The sequence below is a fragment of the Aquarana catesbeiana genome, linkage group LG10 (genome assembly GCF_042186555.1).
Source record: "Aquarana catesbeiana isolate 2022-GZ linkage group LG10, ASM4218655v1, whole genome shotgun sequence".
NCBI classification, from domain to species: domain Eukaryota; kingdom Metazoa; phylum Chordata; class Amphibia; order Anura; family Ranidae; genus Aquarana; species Aquarana catesbeiana.
Genome location: NC_133333.1, coordinates 168,492,180 through 168,514,234, shown reverse-complemented (window position 1 = coordinate 168,514,234; position 22,055 = coordinate 168,492,180). Strand labels below are relative to the sequence as shown.

Genomic DNA, 22,055 nt, shown 5'->3' with positions numbered 1-22,055 from the left:
CATAATTATTCATGTGGAATGTATGTTCCTTGCTAAAGAAAATTATTTTTATCACGTTGTTCTGGGTAAAGCATAGCTCCCAACTGTCCCTGATTTCGAGGTTATGCCCCTCATTTGGAACAATGTCCCTCTGTCCCTCTTTCCTCCTCATTTGTCCCTCATTTTGGTCTGATCTATATATTTGTATATAAAATGTACTATTTATCTATCCAAAAGTGTTTGCCAGTGCTAAACCTTTCATCCAATTTCTAAACTGCTGCATTTGTAAATTCCAAAAGCCAATATAAAATAATAGTAGTGGTAAAAAGCACTTGTGGGTTTAACCAGTCATTTATTTACGTGCAATTCTTTAAGGGGGCGTGGCCTATGCCTACATACTTTTGCTAATAGCCGTCCCTCATTCCCATCTGAAAAAGTTGGGAGGTATGGATAAAGTTCCACTTGAACTCTTATGTTCCAAGAGATAGTTTAGATACTATCCCCCTTCACATCTCCCCTGGCAGCTACTTACAATCATTTATGGGAAGGGAAAGTGCTACAAGTAAGCGTTTCAAACAGTTTATTTTTCTGTGCTTCTATTTGCACTGTTTTGAGTTGGTGACAGGGTCTCTTTAGGTCGCAGAGCACATGACGTATTTATAAGTGGACTTCATTGTTTTACCCAAGTTTTCATGAGGGCGTGCTATACCTAAAGTCTGCCACTAGGTGTCAGGTTTGTAGTGCGAGTCTATGGCAGCAGCCTGGTGCTCGGGCTCGTGTTGTCAGTGGGTGATCTTTCTGATTGGTGTGTGCTTGTCATGTGACTATGGAGGACAGGGTTAGACGGTGTATGTAGCTCTCTCTGCTTTCTTTTATCTGTTCTCCGAAGACCGGCTTCTTTCTAGTTGTGAGGCCGCAGCAGCTGAGAGAGTACGGCAGCCAGGAAAGTCCCCGGCTTCTGGAGCAGGCTTAGGCCACTGCCAACTCACCCAACACATGCGGGGGAGCCTGACCCTAGTATGAACAGGCAGGCCTGGCATTGTCCGCACACAGGTAAGGGGTAGTTGTATGACGTGTGCTCTGTGTCCATGGTGGTGTAAATGAGGGCACAAGCTGCTTGTATACAATGTACACAGTGCTGGCTCTGGACAGTCGTGTCAGATCTCCACTTTGTAGTATTAGTTATTATGTATGTAGTTATGAGTTATTATGTATGTAGTTATGAGTTATTATGTATGTAGTTATGAGTTATTATGTATGTAGTTATTAGTTATTATGTATGTAGTTATTAGTTGTTCATTTGCTGGTGATGTTGCAGCAAATCAGTTTGTTTTACTTCTTAGAATTGGCACCAATCCCTGCACGGGACGTCCCAATACTCGCCCAAAAATATATATTTCTTTTCTTTTTTTTTTTCAAATAACAGTTTTTATTATTTTTTAACAAAACAAAAAAAGCAGCGAATACATACATTCAGAGGAAGGAAAAAATATGCGCATTGTAATATATATTTATCAAAACTAGAACAGCTGCACGTGGCAACCAATCAGCTTTTTATCTTCTACTTGTTCAGTCAAGCTTAGAAAATGAAAGATAGCAGCTGATTGGTTGCCACGCACAACTGCTCCAGATTCGCAGTTTTGCTAAATCCCCCCCCCCCCCCTCCATGATATCGCAGCTTACCAGTTCTTAACCACTTGACCTCTGGAAGGTTTACCCCCCTTCCCCCCTTCCTGACCAGGCCATTTTTTGTGATACGGCACTGCGTTACTTTAACTGACAATTGCGCGGTCATGCGACGTTGTACTGTTGTGTGAACTGGCCCTTGAACCAAAAAAAATGACAATTTTGAAAAAAAAACCAAAAAACTAATTTTTACTTTCTGTCATAAAACATATCCAATAAAAAAATTGAAAACGTTTCTTCATCAATTTAGGCCAATATGTATTTTGCTACATGTTTTTGGTAATAATAAAAAAAAAATCCCAATAAGCATATATAGATCGGCTTGCGTAAAATTTATAGCACCTATAAACTATGGGATGTTTTTATTCATTTTTATTTTTAATTATTTTTTTACTAGTAATGACAGTGAACCGTGACTTATAGCATGACTGCGATATTGTGGTGGACATTCTGACACTAATTGACACTTTGTGGGAACCAGTGACACTAATACAGTGATCAGGGCCAAAAATATGCACCGTCACTGTACTAATGACACTGGCTGAGAAGGGGTTAACCATTGCGGGATCAAAGGGTTAACTGTGCCTAGCCAGTGTTTTACTACAGTGTGGGAGGTGCTTTTACTAGGGGATGACATGGATTCTAGTCCCTGCCTTGCAGAGACACGATCCACGCCTTCCCTCCCATCAGAACGGCCATCTGCCCTATTTACATAGGCAGACCGCCGTTCTCTCTCTGCAGGATGATCGGAGGTTGTGTGATCACAGCAGGAACGAGCCGCCAGCGGCGTGCGTGCGCGCCCCCTGTCCGGGAGAGCGGATCACGTGTGTGTGTGTGTGTATATATAAGTGATCTGGCACACAGCTGCCACCCTGTAGCAGTAAAACTGCTATGGGGCGGACAGCAAGTGGTTAAGGCAGAACTAAAGTGCCCTGTTATTCATTGCAAGCAGGTCGACTTTTTTATTTCATTGAATGTCTCTTCTGCAATAGGATGCATCTACATGCCTGCTCTCAGTGTTCTCCAACATGTTAACTGAGCCGTGCATGTACAGGTCAGCTTACAGCACCAGCCTGATTTCCCCCCCTCCCACGTGCTGGGATGACGTCATCCTGGGCTGGTCAGTTAAAGTGGTTGTAAACCTCAGACATTAAATGTGAACAAAGCATATCCCTCTATAGTGTGTACTTGTCTCAATCCAGGACACTAAGTGTCATTTCTGTCTGCTGTTTCATTCCTCTGCTATCAGTATGAATCACTTCTGACAAGTTTTCCTGACACCAAGAAAAAAAAAATGTGAGTGACCTTCAGCTGATTGACAGCCTCAGCTCTCTTCCTGTGTGCTGTGTGAAGGGGGGTGTGTCCCTTCCCTCCAATCAGCTGTCAGAGTTCTCCTCACTGAGCTCTGCAGAGTGTGACTTCAGCTCTCCGCCCCCTTTTTTCTGAACTGTCACACAAATGCTGAACTTTGAACGCATGAAGAGAAGACTGCAGATAAACAGGAGCAACTTATGTAGGAGGATTTGTTTAATCTCTGTGTATCACTTGAGGAGAGGATAGTCCCTGCACTGGGTATAAGTAAGGGTTTACAACCACTTCAAGGGACAGGGACCGGTGGAGGAAAGGGGAGTATAGATGTTCGTTTCTATTTTTAGTTTTTTCACCTAATGATCCGGCAAGTTTGTTATTTTTCAACTTCCTTTAACAGACCAAACTGTCCATTTAAAGCAGAACCAATTGATTTAACAGTTTCAGAAAAGCAGTTTCATAACTGTCACATTGGTTCTGCTCACAAGCAAGCTGTCAAACCATCAAATGGCTGGAGTTATAACTGATCACATGTGCAGCATCATGGCAGCTGCAGATCAAACAGAGGCTAAGATGGCAGTTTTCTTGGCTGAAAAGGGTAGGAGGATTTAGTTCCCATTTAAAGTAGAACTAAAGTCTCAACCTTCTATCACACTAGTGCGGTGCGGGGAACAGCATGTGATTCGGACAGGAATCGCACCGCATTCTCTGTGGTGCGATTGAGCATTCATTTTGTATGGCTTCAATCGCACCGCACCTTGACGCTGACAGTATGCATATATGTGGCCTCACTGGACTGGGTTTTTTTTTTTCCGTAGGGCCGCATATATGCGTATCTGTTTTTGTTCTTTATCTTTTGGCAAGGAAGAGATTTGGGGTCTTTTTGACCCCAAATCTCTCCATAAAGAGGACCTGTCATCCTTATTTCTATTACAAGGGATGTTCACATTACAAGGGATGTGATTTAAAAAAAAAAAAAAATAAAGGGATGGTGTAAAGTACAGTGTGACATAATAAATTGCAACAATTGCCATTTTTTCTCCCTAGGGTCTCTGCTAAAAAAATATACGGATTTAAACTTGTAAACAAAACGTGCCAGAAAAAGCCTGGTCTTCAAGTTGTTAAATTAGTATCAGTGTAAGTCAGTGTGTTTTAGGTAGAATAAAAAAAAAAAAAAAAAAAAGCAATATGCACAGTATTGCTTATGGGCTGTACTATGGGTATAAACATATGTGGTACTGCTGCGATCATTGGGAGCAGGAGAATTTATTTTGGGTTGCTCTTTGGTGGTAGGTTATGGTAGTAACAAGAAATATTCAGCTAAATGTAAAGGAAATTTTTTTTTTTTTTTTGTTTAATTTTTTTGTTTTGGGCCAGTTTTTCTTTTGATAATGGAAAAAAAAATCCAGGGATAAAATGTAAGCCCAGTTTGTCCTAAAAAACTGACAGCAGGCAGAAGAGACACGAGACCACTGTCGCTGCGACTGACAATAAGAGAAAATCCAAAATTTTTCCCTAAAGAGATGCCCACATTGGTCACTAACATGGGATTTCCCTCACATTGGATAGTTTTCTTCTCGCGTCCTGTTGTGTCTACCCAACAGGAAGTGAAGGGAAATCTCCCTAATGTGACATAGATGTCAGTAGTTTTCTGCTAGGGGTTTTACCTATTCCATACTCTATTCAAAATTAAAACAAAATTTGGCCTCAGACACGTCCAGTGTTAATTTTGGCAGCAAATTTCAATTTAGTTTTAGTCTTAGGACTAAAATGGCATTAGTCCCATTTTAGTCTTCTGCAATTATTTTAGTCGAATTTAGTCGACTAAAATCTCAAGTACATTTTAGTTGACTAAAACTCAGTTTAGTCATCTAAAATCTAATGGGTGTAATTAAATTGTAATGCATTAGTTAACATTTCTCTACAATTTCCAAACTCATTATTTACTGCTGTAGTGAAAAATCTCATATATTATTTAAGGTATTGTGGTATGAACATGCACTACAGACCAGTGTTCATTTTGAAGTCAAATTTCAATTTAGTTTTAGTCTTAGTCTTTTGACTAAAATGCCATTTTAGTTTTAGTCATATTTTAGTCATCTCAATTGTTTTTAGTTTTAGTCAACTAAAATAATATTCATTTAGTCAACTAAAATGTTTTGGTCGACAAAATTAACACTGGACACGTCTTAACTAAAAACTGTCATTGTTCTCGGTGCTGAAAACCACATATTACACATGTGTGAATTTTGGTATGCATATACTAAAATGGACTCCAACAGTTTTGAATGGGGTTGTTCCTGAAATGACAGTTGTCTACCTATCTGCTATCAGCCCTTGTGTATGATAACGCCTGCAGTTTGTCCTCATTGGGTTATGCCAAATGTACTTTGATTTGTTAGAGTTCACATTGTAAACCAACAAGATTTTCATCTGCCAGTTCCACCTGCCTGGTAAATAGAGCCCTGCAAATATTAGAAAATCATTCATTGTTTTGCTTTCCTTGCTTATGTATACTTTTTTTCCACCTTTGTCCACAGGGCATTTTTTTTCTTATAGAGTACTTTATTTATATAAATGAAATCCTAATCCAATTGAGGAGACGAGCAGATTGGTGCTCTTCATTACTCTGTATCTTGGCAGGCTTTAGCCAAATACATGGGCAATAGGCAAGGAAGGAGGCAGAGTGTCTCTAAAACGTTGGGGATCTTTGCTACTTTTATGTTTCTTGCACCAGGTAAAGCAGAGCTGGAAATAACAAGATAAAAATAATTAGCCCTTTTAACCACTTCCATACCGGGCCTATTCTGGAACTTTTTGTTTACAAGTTTAAATCAGTATTTTTTGCTAGAAAATTACTCTGAACCCCCAAACATTATATATGTTTTTTTAGCAGAGACTCTAGGGAAAAAAATGGGGGTTGTCACACGGTATTTGCACACCAATTTTTCAAACTCGTGTTTTTTGGAAAAAAAAACTGTTTCATGAATTAATAAAAAAAAAAACAAACAAGTTAGCCCAATTTATTTTTTTTTTGTATAATGTGAAAGATGATGTTATGCTGAGTAAATAGGTACCTAACATGTCACACTTTAAAATTGTGCACACTCATGCAATGGCGCCAAACCTTGGTGCTTTAAATTTTTTTTTTTACATGTTACCAGTTTAGAGTTACAGGGGAGGTCTTGGGCTAATAAATGAAAACCTTGTGAGCTGCCACACTAAACCTAAAATAACCTAAATCACCATACATACAATAAAACTAAAATCAGCTGCCCACATTTCCCCAAAATAGATAAAAATAGTCACCAATCGCTGCCATTTTCTTGTAGCCCATCCATTGTGATAGGAGGTCTTGGGCTAGAATTGTTACTCTTGCTCTAACGCACGCTGCAATGCCTCACATGTGTGATATGTATGTGTTCGCTTCTATGCGCAAGTACGCAAGGAAGGGGGGCGCTTTTAAATGTTTTTTTATTGTTTTACTTTTATTTTTACACTTTCTCTTAAAATTTTTATTTTTTAGGTCACTAGTAAACATCCTTTGTAATAGGAATAGTGTGTGACAGGCCCTCTTTATGGAGAGATGTGGGGTCTAGAAGATCCCACATCTCTCCTTCTGGGTGGAAAGACCGAGATAAAAAAAATATCCGTCCCCGGTATTATTTTACTTCCACCGGCCCGGACATAACGTCATAACGTCTTGCCCGGGCCTCCGAAGGCCATAGAGATGACTGGGGACCATCTGGTCACCGGAAAGCTCTATGAACAATGTCCGGCGGTGGCGGATTCCTTCTCCGGCTCGAGTTGGTAGAAGCACGGGAGGGTGGTGGGAGGGGGAGTTGTCCCCTCCCACTGCCTGTAAGAATGATCAATCGGCTGAACTGCCAATACGATTGTTCTTACGGTGCACAGAATCGCCAGCTGTAAAAGATGATATCTGAATGATGCCTGTAACTGCAGGCATCATTCGGATATCCCCACTCAAAATCCAGGACGTCATATGACGTCCTTGGGCTGGAAGTGGTTAAAGATAATATAACAAAACACAAAAAGTTGCCCCGGGACTTTAAATGGGGTGAATGCGATTAGACCGTCACATGACACGTAAATACAGTTTTAAAGTTTCTTAAAAATTGTCATACATGAACAGCACGTCGGTCAACTGATACATACAGTGTAAACCAGTATCAATACACGTATAGATGTACATATCTATATACGTGGCATAGAAAGTCACCCTACGCTTTTCGCAAGACCGTGCTCGCTTCATCAGAGGTAAGCTTGTGTGTATTACATTTGTAAAAAAAAGTATGAAAAACCAAATGGGTATCTGCACAGTGACAGTATTGTGACAAATGGTCAAAGGGGTCTGAGGCACAAGGCCCCATACTTACCAACCGCTAGGTCATATTACCAGATGCTGAATACCCAGAGGCGGCAGCAATAAGTGCCCAGCTCGGGAGCTGAGGAGGCAAGAAAAACCCAGGCCCAACAGAGCATAACTAGTGGGCAGGCATGGCTAGGATGTGAGTGTATGTCCCCAAGGATCTCCCAATATTCATAGAGAATATCCACTCAAACATAAATTAATGAAAAACAATTACTGTCATAGCAGCATAATTGTAAAGCAGTATATTTTCCCTTTTCTCAAGGGAAATAAAACAAAAGCTCTTGTTGCAATATTTCACTGTCCAATTCAGATAATACCCTTGCAGTATTTTTTTTTCCTGCTGCTGGATGTCCTCTGTTTTCTGGGCAGCATCATTTAAACCAAGTCCTCTGAGCCCAGGTTATCTTGGACCTGCCTCAACCTGTGACTGGACAGTGAGAGGAGAAGCAGCATATAGTGATGAGCTCCTATCAGTATTCTAGCCAGCAGTGAACTGATGGGATCTTTGTACTGCCACCTCCTCTCCACACTCCAGTTCTGCCCTCCAGGGACTGCACACAATAATCTATTAACCACTTTATTGCCAGGCTGTAATAACCCTTTACTACCAAAATATTTTTCATTTTTCAGTGCTGTGAACTTGGTCATGCAACATTTTGCCCAAATTAATTTTGTCTTTTTTTTTTTTTGACTGATGGAGCTTTCTTTTGGTGGTATTTAATAACTAGTATTAGTAATAATAGTAATTTCATTTTTTTACTATAGAAAGGTGAAGGAGTAAATATGCAGATCACTGCAGAGACACAGGGGATCAGATTATGAGGGGTGAAAGGGTTAAAAAAAACTTTTCACTACAGTGGTGGTTGCTGTTGCTGCAGCCACTGATTGGATCTAATGAATCATTCATTGGTTCCTTCTCTCTCCCCCTCCTCCCTTGTTAGAGGAAGGGGAGGGCTCACAGATGTAAGCGCTGCACTGTTTTTTTATAATGTGATTACTGTGATTGGTCATTGCAGAAATCATATGGTACAGAGCTGCTTTGGATTGGATGCGTACACAGTGTTTGTTAATGAAACAATCTCAGTTATTGGACGTTAACAGGTGCACTTGCCACTAGAGAGCCATTTCTGGATTGATGTTTAAAAACTGCACTCAGTTACTCCTTCCCGTCTCTGCCTCATACAGACGAGGTCTATAATCGACCATAGCTAGTTGAAGTCCCACATACGTGGCACTTGCCCTTTCCCAGGGCTTCTCTCTCCCCCTTAATTTTTCTTCTCAAGCCTCGTACACACAATGGGATTTTCCACAGACAAAATCTCTGACTTTTGTCCGAAGACGTGTGAGATAATGTGTTATTTATTATTGGCCTTGGAGTTATTGCTTTGAACCAAGTCCAGTCCATGAACAGGAGGAGGAGGAGTTCTTGGACCAAAAAGGTTGTTTTATTAATCGTGAACAGTTATGTCATATGCCTTTGCTGCGGGAGCTCCAGGAGAATAATCCAGATGATTTTCAGAATTATCTCCGGATGACGGACCCCTGCTTTCACCAACTCTTTGCATTGTTGACCCCTATATTAAGAAGCAGGACACATGCGTGAGGCTTTTATTTTATTTTTTGGTTGAATAATAATGATTTTATTTGTTATATTTTTGGATGCATAGATGTCTAATTTTTATTTGTTTTCTTTTTTTACTGCACAATAAAAAAATTGTGGAGAATAATACTTAGCTATGTGTTTTACTTCAAGTGACAGTTTGGGAGTAAGCAGTTACATAAAAAAAAATACAATGTAAAATTAACAAGGAACACCAACACAGTTGTATCTTTTGATCTTAAAAACTAGGGGATAATGGTGTTGTGGTAACTTGCCCAAAAAAAAATAAAAATGATTAATTATTCTTGATATCACTAGAAAAGAAAAAGCCTTTGAAAATTTGTTTGCAATAACTCCATCAGTATCATCAGCAAAGCAGCTTTATTATTATTCCATTAACCTCTTGCCGACCACCGCATGTACATTTACGTCGGCAGAATGGCAGGGCTGGGCAAATGGGCGTACTTGTACGTCCCTTTGAATTTCCCGCCAGCGCGCGCCCCCGTCGCGTGCTTCGTGATTGCTCCCGCTGGTCCCACGGACTTGATGTCTCCCGGCGATCGTGTCACGGGGAGATGCATTTGTAAACAAAGCATTCCCCGTTCTGCCTAGTGACAGGGCAGTGATCCACTGCTCTCTGTCATCGAGAGCAGTGATCACTGTCCTGTGTGTTCAAGTCAAGCCCCCTTACAGTTAGAATCACTCCCTAGGACACACTTAACCCCTTCACTGCCAGTGTCATTTACACAGTAATCGATGCATTTTTATCGCACTGATCGCTGTATAAATGACAATGGTCTCAAAATAGTGTAAAAATGTGCAATGTGTCCGCCATAATGTCGCAGTCACAATAAAAATCGCAGATCGCCGCCATTACTAATAATAAAAATGCCATAAAAATATCCCATATTTTGTAGACGCTATAAATTTTGCGCAAACCATTCAATATACGCTTATTGCGTTTTTTTTTTTTTTTTTTTTTTTTTTTTTTTTTTTTTACCAAAATATGTAGAATAATACATATCGGCCTAAACTGAGGAAAAAAAATGTTTTTTATATATTTTGGGGGGGATATTTATTACAGCAAAAAGTAAAAATTGTTTTTTTTTTTTCAAAATCGTTGCTCTTTTTTTGTTTATAGCGCAAAAAATAAAAATCGCAGAGATGATCAAATACCACCAAAAGAAAGCTCTATTTATGGGAAAAAAAGGACATCAATTTTGTTTGGGTACAACGTTGCACGACCGCGCATCTGTCAATTAAAGCGTCGCAGTGCCGAATCGCAAAAATTGGCCCGGTCATTCTGCTGCCAAATCCTCCGGGGCTGAAGTGGTTAAAGAAGAAGTGAATTGTGCGCTGCATTTCGAGATTTCATAATTTGCCACATCACGAATGTTAATTCTCCATTACGAACGCTAGTTTACAAGGCCGACCGCTTCTGGCTCGTCCTTGCTTTTGAGTATGCGTGTTTGTACTTTGGACTTTTGTCCGACGGACTTGTGTACACACGCTCGGAAAATCCGGCAACAGACATTTGTCTGCGGAAAATTTTAAAACCTGCTATCCATCATTTGTCCGCGGAAAATCCGACAGCAATTTTCGGATTTTCCGCCAACAGCCTGTCATCACACATTTCCCGTTGTAAAATCCGATCGTGTGTATGAAGTTTTAAGGTGGTAATTAAAGCAAAATGTGGTTCAACAAAATACTGACATTAGGGGGGTTGATCCTTTTTCCAACTCCAGTGATTCTGTTTTTGAATTAAAAAAAAAAAAAAAAAAAATTCTGACATATTATAGCTTTCACTTGGATGTTATAAGTTGTATTAGAGCTGCACGATTAATTGTTTAAAAAAATCGTGATCTCGATTCAACCCTCCTCGCGATCTCTATGCAGAATTTCCTGCTTCATTCATATAACAAGTGCAGAGAGTTCTCTGCGCACTCAGCTGTCCAAAGAAAAAAAAGGGCAGCCTGCCAAGATTTTCACATCATTGTCTGTGCTAGTAGATAACTATAAACATTGTAACTTTGTTCTTAGATCAAAGGAATGAACTTCGGTGTGTAGACGAGGGCAAGTTAACCATTTAAAAACGAAACCTTTTTCTGACACTTGTTTCTTACAAAGTTAAAATCTGTATTTTTTGCTGGAAAATTACTTGGAACCCCCAAACATTATATTTTTAGCAGAGACCCTAGAGAATAAAATGGCGATTGTTGTCATATTTTATGTCACACAGTATTTGCGCAGCGATCTTTTAAATGCAATTTTTGGGGAAAAAATACACTTCAATGAATTAAAAAAAAAACTAAACAGTAAAGTTAGCCCAATTCTTTTTGTATATAGTGAAAAATGTTACGTGGCGAGAATTGTGATCTTTATTCTAAGCAAAAAAATCGTGATTCTCATTTTAGCCAGAATCGTGCAGCTATAAGTTGTACTGAGTAAATACAGCTGGATAAAACAAACAGCGGCTTTATTCATTTCAGGCTGCAAAGCAACAAAATGTGGTTATTTATTTAAAGTGGGGTGGTTCTTTTCTATACCCACTGTATCTTTTAAATTACCGTATTTATCGGCGTATAACACGCACCCCAAGTTTAGGAGGGCATTTTAAGGAAAAAAAATTACATTTAAAAGCCCATCAGTGCAGCCTTGTCCATCATTGCAGAATGATCAGTGTCCATTTGCAGCCTTGCCCATTGGCATATGCGGCCTTGCCCAGTGCAGCCTTGCCCAGTGCTGTGTGCCGTTTGCAGTTGCCCATTGTCATATGCAGCCTTGCCCAGTGCTGTGTGCCGTTTGCAGTTGCCCATTGTCATATGCAGCCTTGCCCAGTGCTGTGTGCCGTTTGCAGTTGCCCATTGTCATATGCAGCCTTGCCCAGTGCTGTGTGCCGTTTGCAGTTGCCCATTGTCATATGCAGCCTTGCCCAGTGCTGTGTGCCGTTTGCAGTTGTCCATTGTCATATGCAGCCTTGCCCAGTGCCGTTTGCAGTATTTAATTGCTTAAATTTGCCTCCAAGATGGAGCCTGTATACTCGGCTCGTCATGCCGCCCCGCCTCCCTGCTGTCTCAGAGGATGAGGAGCGAGTGCTGCCGAAAAGGAGCTGGGCGGGACTGCGAGCGGAGCTGAGCACTCGGCTCAGTCTTTTTTGGCAGCACTCACTCCTCATCCTCTCAGAGACAGCAGGGAGGTGGGACAGCGTGACTGCGAGTAGAGCCGAGCACTTGGCTCGATCTTTTTCGGCGGCGTTCGGTCTTTTTCGGCGGTGCTCGCTCTTTTTTGGCACACAGACAGTGGGGATCGGCGTATAACATGCACCCACGATTTTCCCCTGATTTTATACGCGTGTTATACGCTGATAAATACGGTATTCTGATCAGTGGTGTGCATAATTAGATTAGGAGTGCATCCTAAAATATATGCTTCCCCTCTTTTTTAGATGGGAGGAGTTGAGAACATGGGTTTCCTTAACCTACATAATCACAGTCTCTGGGACAGGGACTTTCAGGAAGCCGAGGTGTTGGTGACACAGCAGGGAGGCTGGTTCCCCAGAATTAGGCCAGTGATGAAACTGGCAGCACTAACCTGGTAGATTGTATTTTTTTTTTTGTCTCTTTAAATTACAATTTTTTTTTATGGTTATAAAAAAAGTGCATTGACCCAGTATAGCACCTTTTATTATAATAAGCGAGACAAAGCAATTTATATGTTTGCAAGTGCAAGAACAACATTTGGAGCAGTTCACGTGGGCCCAGGTCAGTTACTGGTTCTGCATCTTTGACCTGGCTGTGGTACGCTTCAGCATACATTTTACTTTTGTATGGTCAATCATTTATTGCTCCGCATCAGATCACCATGCTCTTTCTGTTTACATTTGCAGTTTATGAAGTGTGTCCCGTGTTTGATCTGCTGTACTGAACTGAACGTCATGTGACTGCCTTTACCTTATGACAATTTTTTTTATTGCTCTCCCTTTTTATTGCTGCAGGATGGCCACTTTCTTGCATATTGGCTAATAGGTTCCCATTCAAGAGCAGGGTGTAATGTCCATGGGGAATGTGGAAATGTAACCAAGCCCCTGTGAAATGTAGAAAATAAAGGCTCTAAAATGTTTCCTGTTATTGTATGACGCTGAATGACTTGCCTATAAAGCACTAAATCTCTGGTCACAAGTTTAAAAACGTATTTCCAGTTAAAAAAAATTGTCCTTAAACAGTGTTTGTTCATAAAAATGCAGCATGTCCACTTTTTTCTTCAAAATTGTATTCCAACTTTTAGAACCAAATACAATGTAGTATAGGATGCACATTGTTGAGTAGGAAAAAACATACAGATAGCAAGAACAGAGTGGCTGTAGATAGTATAACATTCCATAATTACGAACAGTAGGCCTGTAAATCTTTTAAAGGAGAACTCTGGGCAAAAAATTTTTTGCATGTCCTTGCTGCTGATCTCCTACATTCACCGAACAGTGTATTCATGCATTTGCATCCAGTTCAAGAAATTATTATAGATTGGGGGTAAGGGTCGAAGGTAGGGTTAAGCGGGGATGAGAAGGAGTAGGGGGATTCCCAGGGGATCTGGCATAAAAATAACAGCAGCTCAGGACACAGCAAGTCATAGATTGTACTATAGAGTTTAAGGAGTGTAGGATCTAATCCTGCTGGAGGGAAATTATCTACCCAAGGCTGCCATATTTTAGTTTACTTAGGGGGGCTATCTTGCAATGTAGCTTCAATTTTGCCATGGATCATAGCACGGGGTGACCCGGTTTTTAGCTTCGGTGAAACTAGAATGTGGGCTTTCCCAAGCAGCAGCTACTGTTTGCTTTGCTGCAGTTGTAATTTGTGGAAGAAGTTTGAATTACGCTGGGGTGATGTCTTGAGGGAGCAAGCTTAGGGATAGCTATTGTAGGGTCTAAGGCAGGGGTCTCAGACTGGTAGCCCTCATGCTGTTGCAGAACTACAAGTCCCATGAGGCATTGCAAGGCTGACAGTTACAAGAATGACTCCCACAGTCAGTGGTATAATGGGACTTGTAGTTTCGTAACAACTGGAGGGCTGCCAGTTTGAGACCCCTGATCCAAGGTGATAGTCCTGTTAAGCACTTTAGAGAGGAGTTCAAAAATATCAGTCCAGGATTTGTTGACTATTGGACATATCCACCTAACATGCACATGGGTTCCTGATTATTTTTTTGCAACCCCAAAGAAACAAATTTAGAGATTCAGCCAGGAGCAGGATACCAGCGTGAGAGGGAGACTTCTAACGCATCAACATTCATTGAGCATGATTTTGTGGCCAACCATATTTTGGTCCATTTTTGGGTTCTATAGTGACACATAGCTCAGTCTCCCACTTGCTAACATAAAAGGGGTTATTTGGGCAAAGCTTAGAAAGCATCAAAAGGGGGGATAGGACCTGGGACATGGGGGTCCTTATCTCACATGCTCGATCGTGGTAGATAAACCCGAGGGGGAATTTAAAAAAAAATTTGAATATAATGAAAGACATAACGTTCGAAAGGGAGGAGAGCATGTCTGCACTTTTGCGCGTTGGACCTCACCAGATTTCAATAATTAAAAAAATAAGTGTGATGCAGTGTAACAGTGCACTGCTTTGCCCTTTTTATAGTACACACTAGGATGAATGTGTTATATGGTGCATATCATTGGTGTAAATGAGCCCTAAATCAAGCAGTTTTCTAGTAAGTCTTGTGACGTCTTTGGGCCTTGTTTTTTCTTCTCCCTGTGGCAACAGTGGACCGTCTTCAGTACTGCGCAGAGCAACACTGACATTGCATCATCATTGGTGCCGCTTGAAGTATTATACTGTGTGAGTCTAGACTAATGTACTTCTCAATGGGGTGTGTCCATGACAGCCTGGGCTCACAGGAAGTTGGTTAAGTGACACTAGCTAGAGTTTCTGCGGGGTGTAATGCTGAAGAGTGAGTACTGAGGCTAGAGCTGCTCTTTAATTTCTAACATGCCTGTTTTTTCTTTTAGTGTGTATGTACCACTTCATTAATAAATGTTGTATTTATTCATTGTCTGTCCTCCAGGCCAAGAGTGGGCAACCCAGGATATACACTCACCAGCCACTTGATTAGGTACACCTTGCTAGTACTGTACCGGGTTAGACCCCCCCCCCATGGCTTCAGAACTGCCCTAATTCTTCTTCATGGCATATATTCAACAAGGTGTTGGAAACATTCCTCAGAGATTTTGGTCCATATTGACATGATGGCATCATGCAGTTGCTGCAGATTTGTCGGCTGCACATCCATGATGCGAATATCCAGTTCCACCACATCCCAAAGGTGCTCTGTTGGATTGAGATCTGGTGACTGTGGAGGCAATTGGAGTACAGTGAACTGTTATGTTCAATAAATCAGTTTGAGATGATTTGAACTTTGTGACATGGTGCATTATCCTGCTGGAGGAAGCCATCAGAAGATGGGTACACTGTAGTCATAGAGGGGATGGTCATGGTCAGCAACAATACTCAGGTAGGCCCTGGCATTTAAATGATGCTCAATTGTGGAAATAAGGGCCCAAAGTGTGCCAAGAAAATATCCCCCACACCATTACACCACCACCAGCCTGAACCATTGATACAAGGCAGGATGGATCCTTGCTTTTTCATGTTGTTTATGCCAAATTCTGACCCTACCATCTGAAATCCAGACTCATCAGATCAGGAAATGTTTTTCCAATCTTCTATTGTCCAATTTTGGTGCTCCTGTGCGATTGGCAGCCTAAGTTTCCTGTTCTTAACTGACAGGAGTGGCACCCAGTGTGGTGTTCTGCTGTTGTAGCACATTTGCTTCAAGGTTTGATGTGTTGTGCATTCAGAGATGGTATTCTGCATACCTTGGTTGTAACGATTGATTATTTGAGTTACTGTTGACTTTCTATCATCTCAAACCAGTCTGTGCTTTCTCCTCTGACATCAACAAGTTTTGTCCATACAGTAGAGCTGCACGATTCTGGCCAAAATGAGAATCACAATTTTTTTGCTTAGAATAAAAAGATCACGATTCTCTCAGGATTCTCACGACGTAAAATCTTTGACATTATACAAAAAAAATTGGGCCAACTTTACTGGTTCGGTTTTTTTTTTTTTGTTAAATTCAAGTAATTTTTTCAAAAAAAAAAAAGCATTTGAAAGACTGCTGCGCAAATACAGTGTGACATAAAATATTGCAACAACCACCATTTTATTCTCTTGGGTCTCTACGAAAAAATATATATAATGTTTGGGGGTTCTAAGTAATTTTCTAGCAAAAAAAAAAAGATTTTAACTTGAAACCAACAAATGAAAAACAGAAAAAGGTTTAGTGTTTAAGTGGTTAAAGTTTCTTCACTTGCACACAGTCTATTTCATTGACAAATTGTTACAATGTTTAGACTTAAGTTTCACTGCTAAAGAATGTTGTGATTCTTGGCAGACTGCCCGGATTTTCTCTTCCTTTTTTTTTCTTTTCATGCTGTAGCTTTAGAAGAGCAGAGAGAATTCAAGAATCGTAAAACACTTTTTTCAAGATTGCAATGGGAAAAATTCGCGATAACGATTCTTGACGATTAATCGTGCAGCTCTACCATACAGCAGCCATTCACTAAATATTTTCTCTTTTTTTGGTCCATTCTCTGTAAACCCTAGAGATGGTTGTGCGTGAAAATCCCAGTAGATCAGCAGTTTTTGAAATACTCAGACCATTTCGTCTGGCACCAACAACCATGCCACGTTTAAAGTCACTTAAAGCCCCTTTCTTCCCCATTCTGATGCTCGGTTTGAACCTTAGCAGGTCATCTTCACCACGTCTAGATGCCTAAATGCATTGAGTTGTTGCCATGTGATTGGCTGATTAGCAATTTGTGTTACCAAGCAATTGAACAGGTGTACCTAATAAAGTGGCCGGTGAGTGTATATAGTAAAGTTTTAGTAAGCTCTGCAACATTAGGTCTCCTGCACACAGGAGTAAAAAAAACAGCATGTTTTTACTGTTCCGAATATAGATGCATTGTCTGTAAGCTGTGTAAGGCCCCTTTCACACTTATACGACTTCAAAGTCGCACGATTTTTACCGCGATTTCGCGGCCGCGATTTTGCCGCGATTTACCGCGATTTGCCGCGATTTTACCGCGATTTGGGAGCAGTACTACTTTGCCACGTTTTTGGCATTAACAAGTGAAAACATGCAGTAATTGGTATGAATCATAAGGGGGAACTCCATGCCAAGTTTTAAATGAAAAAAACGGCGTGGGTCCCCCCCCCCCCGAGCATACCAGGCCCTTAGGTCTGGTATGAATTGTAAGGGGAACCCTCTACGCCGAAAAATCGGCGTGGGGGTCCCCCCAAAATCCATACCAGACCCTTATCCGAGCACGCAGCCCGGCCGGTTAGGAATGGGGGTGGGGACGAGCTAGCGGCCCCACCCCCTCCTGGACCGTACCAGGCCGCATGCCCTCAACATGGGGGGTGGGTGCTTTGGGGCATGGGGGGGCGCAGTGCGGCCCCCCCACCCCAAAGCACCTTGTCCCCATGTTGATGAGGACAAGGGCCTCTTCCCGACAACCCTGGCCGTTGGTTGTCGGGGTCTGCGGGCGGGGGGCTTATCGGAATCTGGGAGCCCCCTTTAATAAGGGGGCCCCCAGATCCCGGCCCCCCACCCTATGTGAATGAGTATGGGGTACATGGTACCCCTACCCATTCACCTAGGGAAAAAAGCGTCAATAAAAAACACAGTACACAGGTTTTTAAAATAATTTATTAGGCAGCTCCGGGATCTTCTTCCGACTTCGGGGGTCCGCTTCCGACTTCGGGGGTCTCTCCGCCGTCTCCTCCCGGTGTCCGCATCTTCTGCCGGCTCCTCCGCTATCTTCTGCAGCTCAATTGCTAGCGGTGGTCCGGACTTCTGCCTTCTTCTTTTCTTCCAGAGATGTTGACACGACGCTCTCTCCAGCCAGAATGGTCTCTGTGCGCTCCGCAAGGGACTTATATAGGCGGTGACCCCGCCCCCTTATGCCGTCACAGTCCCTGGGCATGCTGGGTCTGTGACGTTTTAGGAGGCGTGGTCACCGGGTGATGACCACGCCCCCTTATGACGGCACAGTCCCAGCATGCCCCGGGACAGTGACCTCATAAGGGGGCAGGGCCACCGCCTATATAAGTCCCTTGCGGAGCGCACAGAGACCATTCTGGCTGGAGAGAGCGTCGTGTCAACATCTCTGGAAGAAAAGAAGAAGGCAGAAGTCCGGACCACCGCTAGCAATTGAGCTGCAGAAGATAGCGGAGGAGCCGGCAGAAGATGCGGACACCGGGAGGAGACGGCGGAGAGACCCCCGAAGTCGGAAGCGGACCCCCGAAGTCGGAAGAAGATCCCGGAGCTGCCTAATAAATTATTTTAAAAACCTGTGTACTGTGTTTTTTATTGACGCTTTTTTCCCTAGGTGAATGGGTAGGGGTACCATGTACCCCATACTCATTCACATAGGGTGGGGGGCCGGGATCTGGGGGCCCCCTTATTAAAGGGGGCTCCCAGATTTCGATAAGCCCCCCGCCCGCAGACCCCGACAACCAACGGCCAGGGTTGTCGGGAAGAGGCCCTTGTCCTCATCAACATGGGGACAAGGTGCTTTGGGGTGGGGGGGCCGCACTGCGCCCCCCATGCCCCAAAGCACCCACCCCCCATGTTGAGGGCATGCGGCCTGGTACGGTCCAGGAGGGGGTGGGGCCGCTAGCTCGTCCCCACCCCCATTCCTGACCGGCCGGGCTGCGTGCTCGGATAAGGGTCTGGTATGGATTTTGGGGGGACCCCCACGCCGATTTTTCGGCGTAGGGGGTTCCCCTTACAATCCATACCAGACCTAAGGGCCTGGTATGCCCGGGGGGGGGAACCCACGCCGGTTTTTTCATTTAAAACTTGGCTCGGCGTTCCCCCTCTGGATTAATACCAGACAGCTGTCAGCACTGCCTGTCGCTCATCGGGAAAGGAAAGAAAAGTTTTCCTTTCCCGAATAGCGAGGCCAGGCTTGTGCTTACAAAGTCGTACTGAGGTCGTGTCTATATTATTCAGGCACGACTTGCATGCTACTTCAGGGTTTAACATTGAGGTCTATGGAGTACAACTCGCATAGAAGTTGGACCAAAGTAGTGCAGGGACTACTTTCAAGTCGGCACGACTTAAAGTCGTGCCAATATGAATGGTAGTCATTGAAAATCATGGAGAATGACTTGTCATACGATTTTGCAGTACAAAATCGTGGGACAAGTCGTATAAGTGTGAAAGGGGCCTAAAGATCAGTAATACAGTGATGAGTACAGAGCCGTGAAACAAAAATAGAATACTTTGTTTGAGTGCAGTCATTTTTTGAGCATACATGTCTTTATGCATCTATATTGTATAAACTGGCAATGAAGAATTTTTATGCATACACGTGTTTACGGAACATTTTACTCAGGATATTTCTGCCAACAAGATCCTGAGTATAAGCATCAGTAAATTATTACGTCTATGTGCAACTGGCCTAAAACAACAATGACTGGGAAGCATACCATTTTAGTGGGCAGAGGAGGGGAGCAGTGTTGTGTGAGCAGGAATATAAAGAGCAAGTAGAAGGGAGCAGGCTATACATGGACCATTGCTGCTGGTTTATACTTCAGGGAGTTCTAGGATTAGACCATGTAGGTGAAGGGTGGTGATGCTGCATTGAATGGCCCAGACGAATGGGCAAGGATGCTGCTGTTTGAGGCTGCATTCACACCTGGGAGTAGCGTTTTTGAGCGGTTCTTCCGGCGTTTTGTCGCGCGTTTTTCCGGGCATATTTGCCCGTTTCCATGCAGCATTGTCCGGCGTTTTTGAGCTTTGGCATTTTTTTTTACTAGCCAATAGGAAAAATGATCATCTGTTTCATCATTTGTTGCTATGTTGTTAGATTTTGTCATCTGCTTCCTGCTCCAAAAACGCCCAAATCTGCCCCATTCGCGCGACAAAAAAGGGTCCAGAACTTGTTTGAGCTTCAGGCGACTTGGAGTGGAGATGTGAACCATCTCCATAGAGAATAATGGATTTTTTTTCCCCTCAAGCGTTTTGTAGCTTGAGGCTTCAAGCTACAAAACGCTCAGGTGTGAATGGGCTCTGACAGAACAGTTGGACATGTAGGAATACAAATGCTGATGACTTGGTTGGGTATGGAAGAACAAAAAGTCACGGAAGCATTTCTTTATAAACTTGGTGATGTATCCTGTACTATATGATCCTATACCTATAGGAGAACAGATTATTGAACAGCGAGGAGAAAAACGACTTGGACAATAAGAGTCCTTGGAGAGAAGACATTGTGGCCAGAGAGGTGAGACAAAACAGTGTGTATGAAATGAGCCAACTAATTTTCTGTTTGCCTATTGTGAACCATTCAGATGGAACAGTAGAGCAGGTTTTATGGTACATAAGAAGACTGCCAAGTTCTGTTTGTTTTGGCTTCTGCTATTGGCTTTGACAGAGCTAATGTCAAACATCTCCTTTGGACAATATTTTTGTGCTCTCTTCAGGCTTAATCTCCTATGATTTTCTCGGATACCTGATCTATGGGATGTGATATGGTTTACATATGGCTGCACCTGTGTTTTGTAATTTAGTTGAAAGGACTGGGCAATTAGACCGATGTCACTCTTGTAATCCAGTGCGTGATCTGCTATGAAGGACACCGCAGGGAGGTGAAACACTCAACCTGCTTACATATGTCGCTCCCTCTCTGACTGGATGTTCGTTATCTTGACAGTGACCTACCTTCCACAGTTTTCACCAGCAATGGAGTAGAACAGATACAAAGCATCATCACTCTGCCTAACAGGAGACACAATGGAAGGTTAGAGAAAGCATTTAAGTAACAGGAAATCCCTTTAAAAATGTTACCAAGACAGGTATCCCCATTGGAAAATTTTGTCTCACCTCCTGTCCCAATGATAGTGGAAAAGTTTTGGGTTTGCCATCACTTTTTGTCCTGGTGACAGTGGTCACCGCCACAGATAGAGATGGGGTAATGGAGAGCAATAAAAAAAGGTTATTACTGGGCAAATTATCTAAAGAGTTTTAAAAGTTGCAATTCTCTAAAAAATACATTACAGAATTGTGTACTTTTATTCAATATCCTAAAATGTAAAAAAAAAAAAAAAAAAAAAATAAGCGTGGTGTTTATTTTTTTTTTCTTCAAAAAATAACAATACAGAAGAAAATGATCTACAAATAAAGGCACATCATGATACAGAGCCAAAAAAATGAGTTACCACAGTAGATTTAAGAGCATAATTCAAAAGAATAAGAGTTGGGGGTATGATCCATATCATTTTACATAGACCTGTCCCACTGTAAGTCTCTGTCTGTACAGTTAACAAGAAAAGGTGATTTCTCTAGATTACAGATAGCTACTTCAATTTTCACTACATAAGCATGTCTTGCAGGACTCAAATAATACTTTTTACCTGTAAATCATGATATAAAGTAAGAAAAGGCAGAAGGGTTCTGTCAAAACACGCAAAACCTCCTGTAGGAAAGGACCATGAAGAAATAAGCCACTGAGAGGACAAAAAAAGGGGGGGGGGAGGGGAGGGCAATGTTGCTCGAGAGGATTGAGAGTTGGTGGGAAAGGGGGGGGGGGGGGTTATTGTAGGGCATTAAGAAGGAGTAAATGCTCAAGGGCTCACTATCAAAAATCGATATTTAGGTGAACTATTGAAGTCGAGCCAGTAAAATGTCTTTCGAAATTGATCATCTCTGTGATTCGAGGAGGCCAAGACACCTTCCATAGTGGTAATCTCATTGACTTTGGAAAACCAGACTCTGTTGAGAGGGGGTGGGTGGGGGTGTCTGTCTCCAGTGTAGGGGAATGCAAGACTTAGGCAGGCCATAGATTATGCAATGTTCTTTCCCGCAACCCATGGTTCGCTTGATTTCCATGGAGCTCCTTCCCATGGAGCCATTGTGTTCTCCCGGGGAGGTGAGGGGTGGCATGGGAGGCTGTCCCTGCCGGGAGAACACAGTGATTACTGCCAGTGGCTATAGCCACTGGCAGCAATAACATTC

The 22,055-nt window shown here is 42.3% G+C and overlaps 1 protein-coding gene across 2 annotated transcripts in view; it reads left to right on the top strand.

The window, feature by feature from the left end:
* Positions 1–736: 736 nt before the first annotated feature.
* The window catches only part of SLC35E2B (solute carrier family 35 member E2B), a 96,523-nt gene continuing 75,204 nt past the window's right edge, over positions 737–22,055 (top strand). For both annotated transcript variants that reach the window (XM_073602930.1, XM_073602931.1), the window contains exon 1: positions 737–1,032. The gene's annotated coding sequence lies outside the window, so the exon portion shown is untranslated. The remainder of the gene's footprint in view (positions 1,033–22,055) is intronic.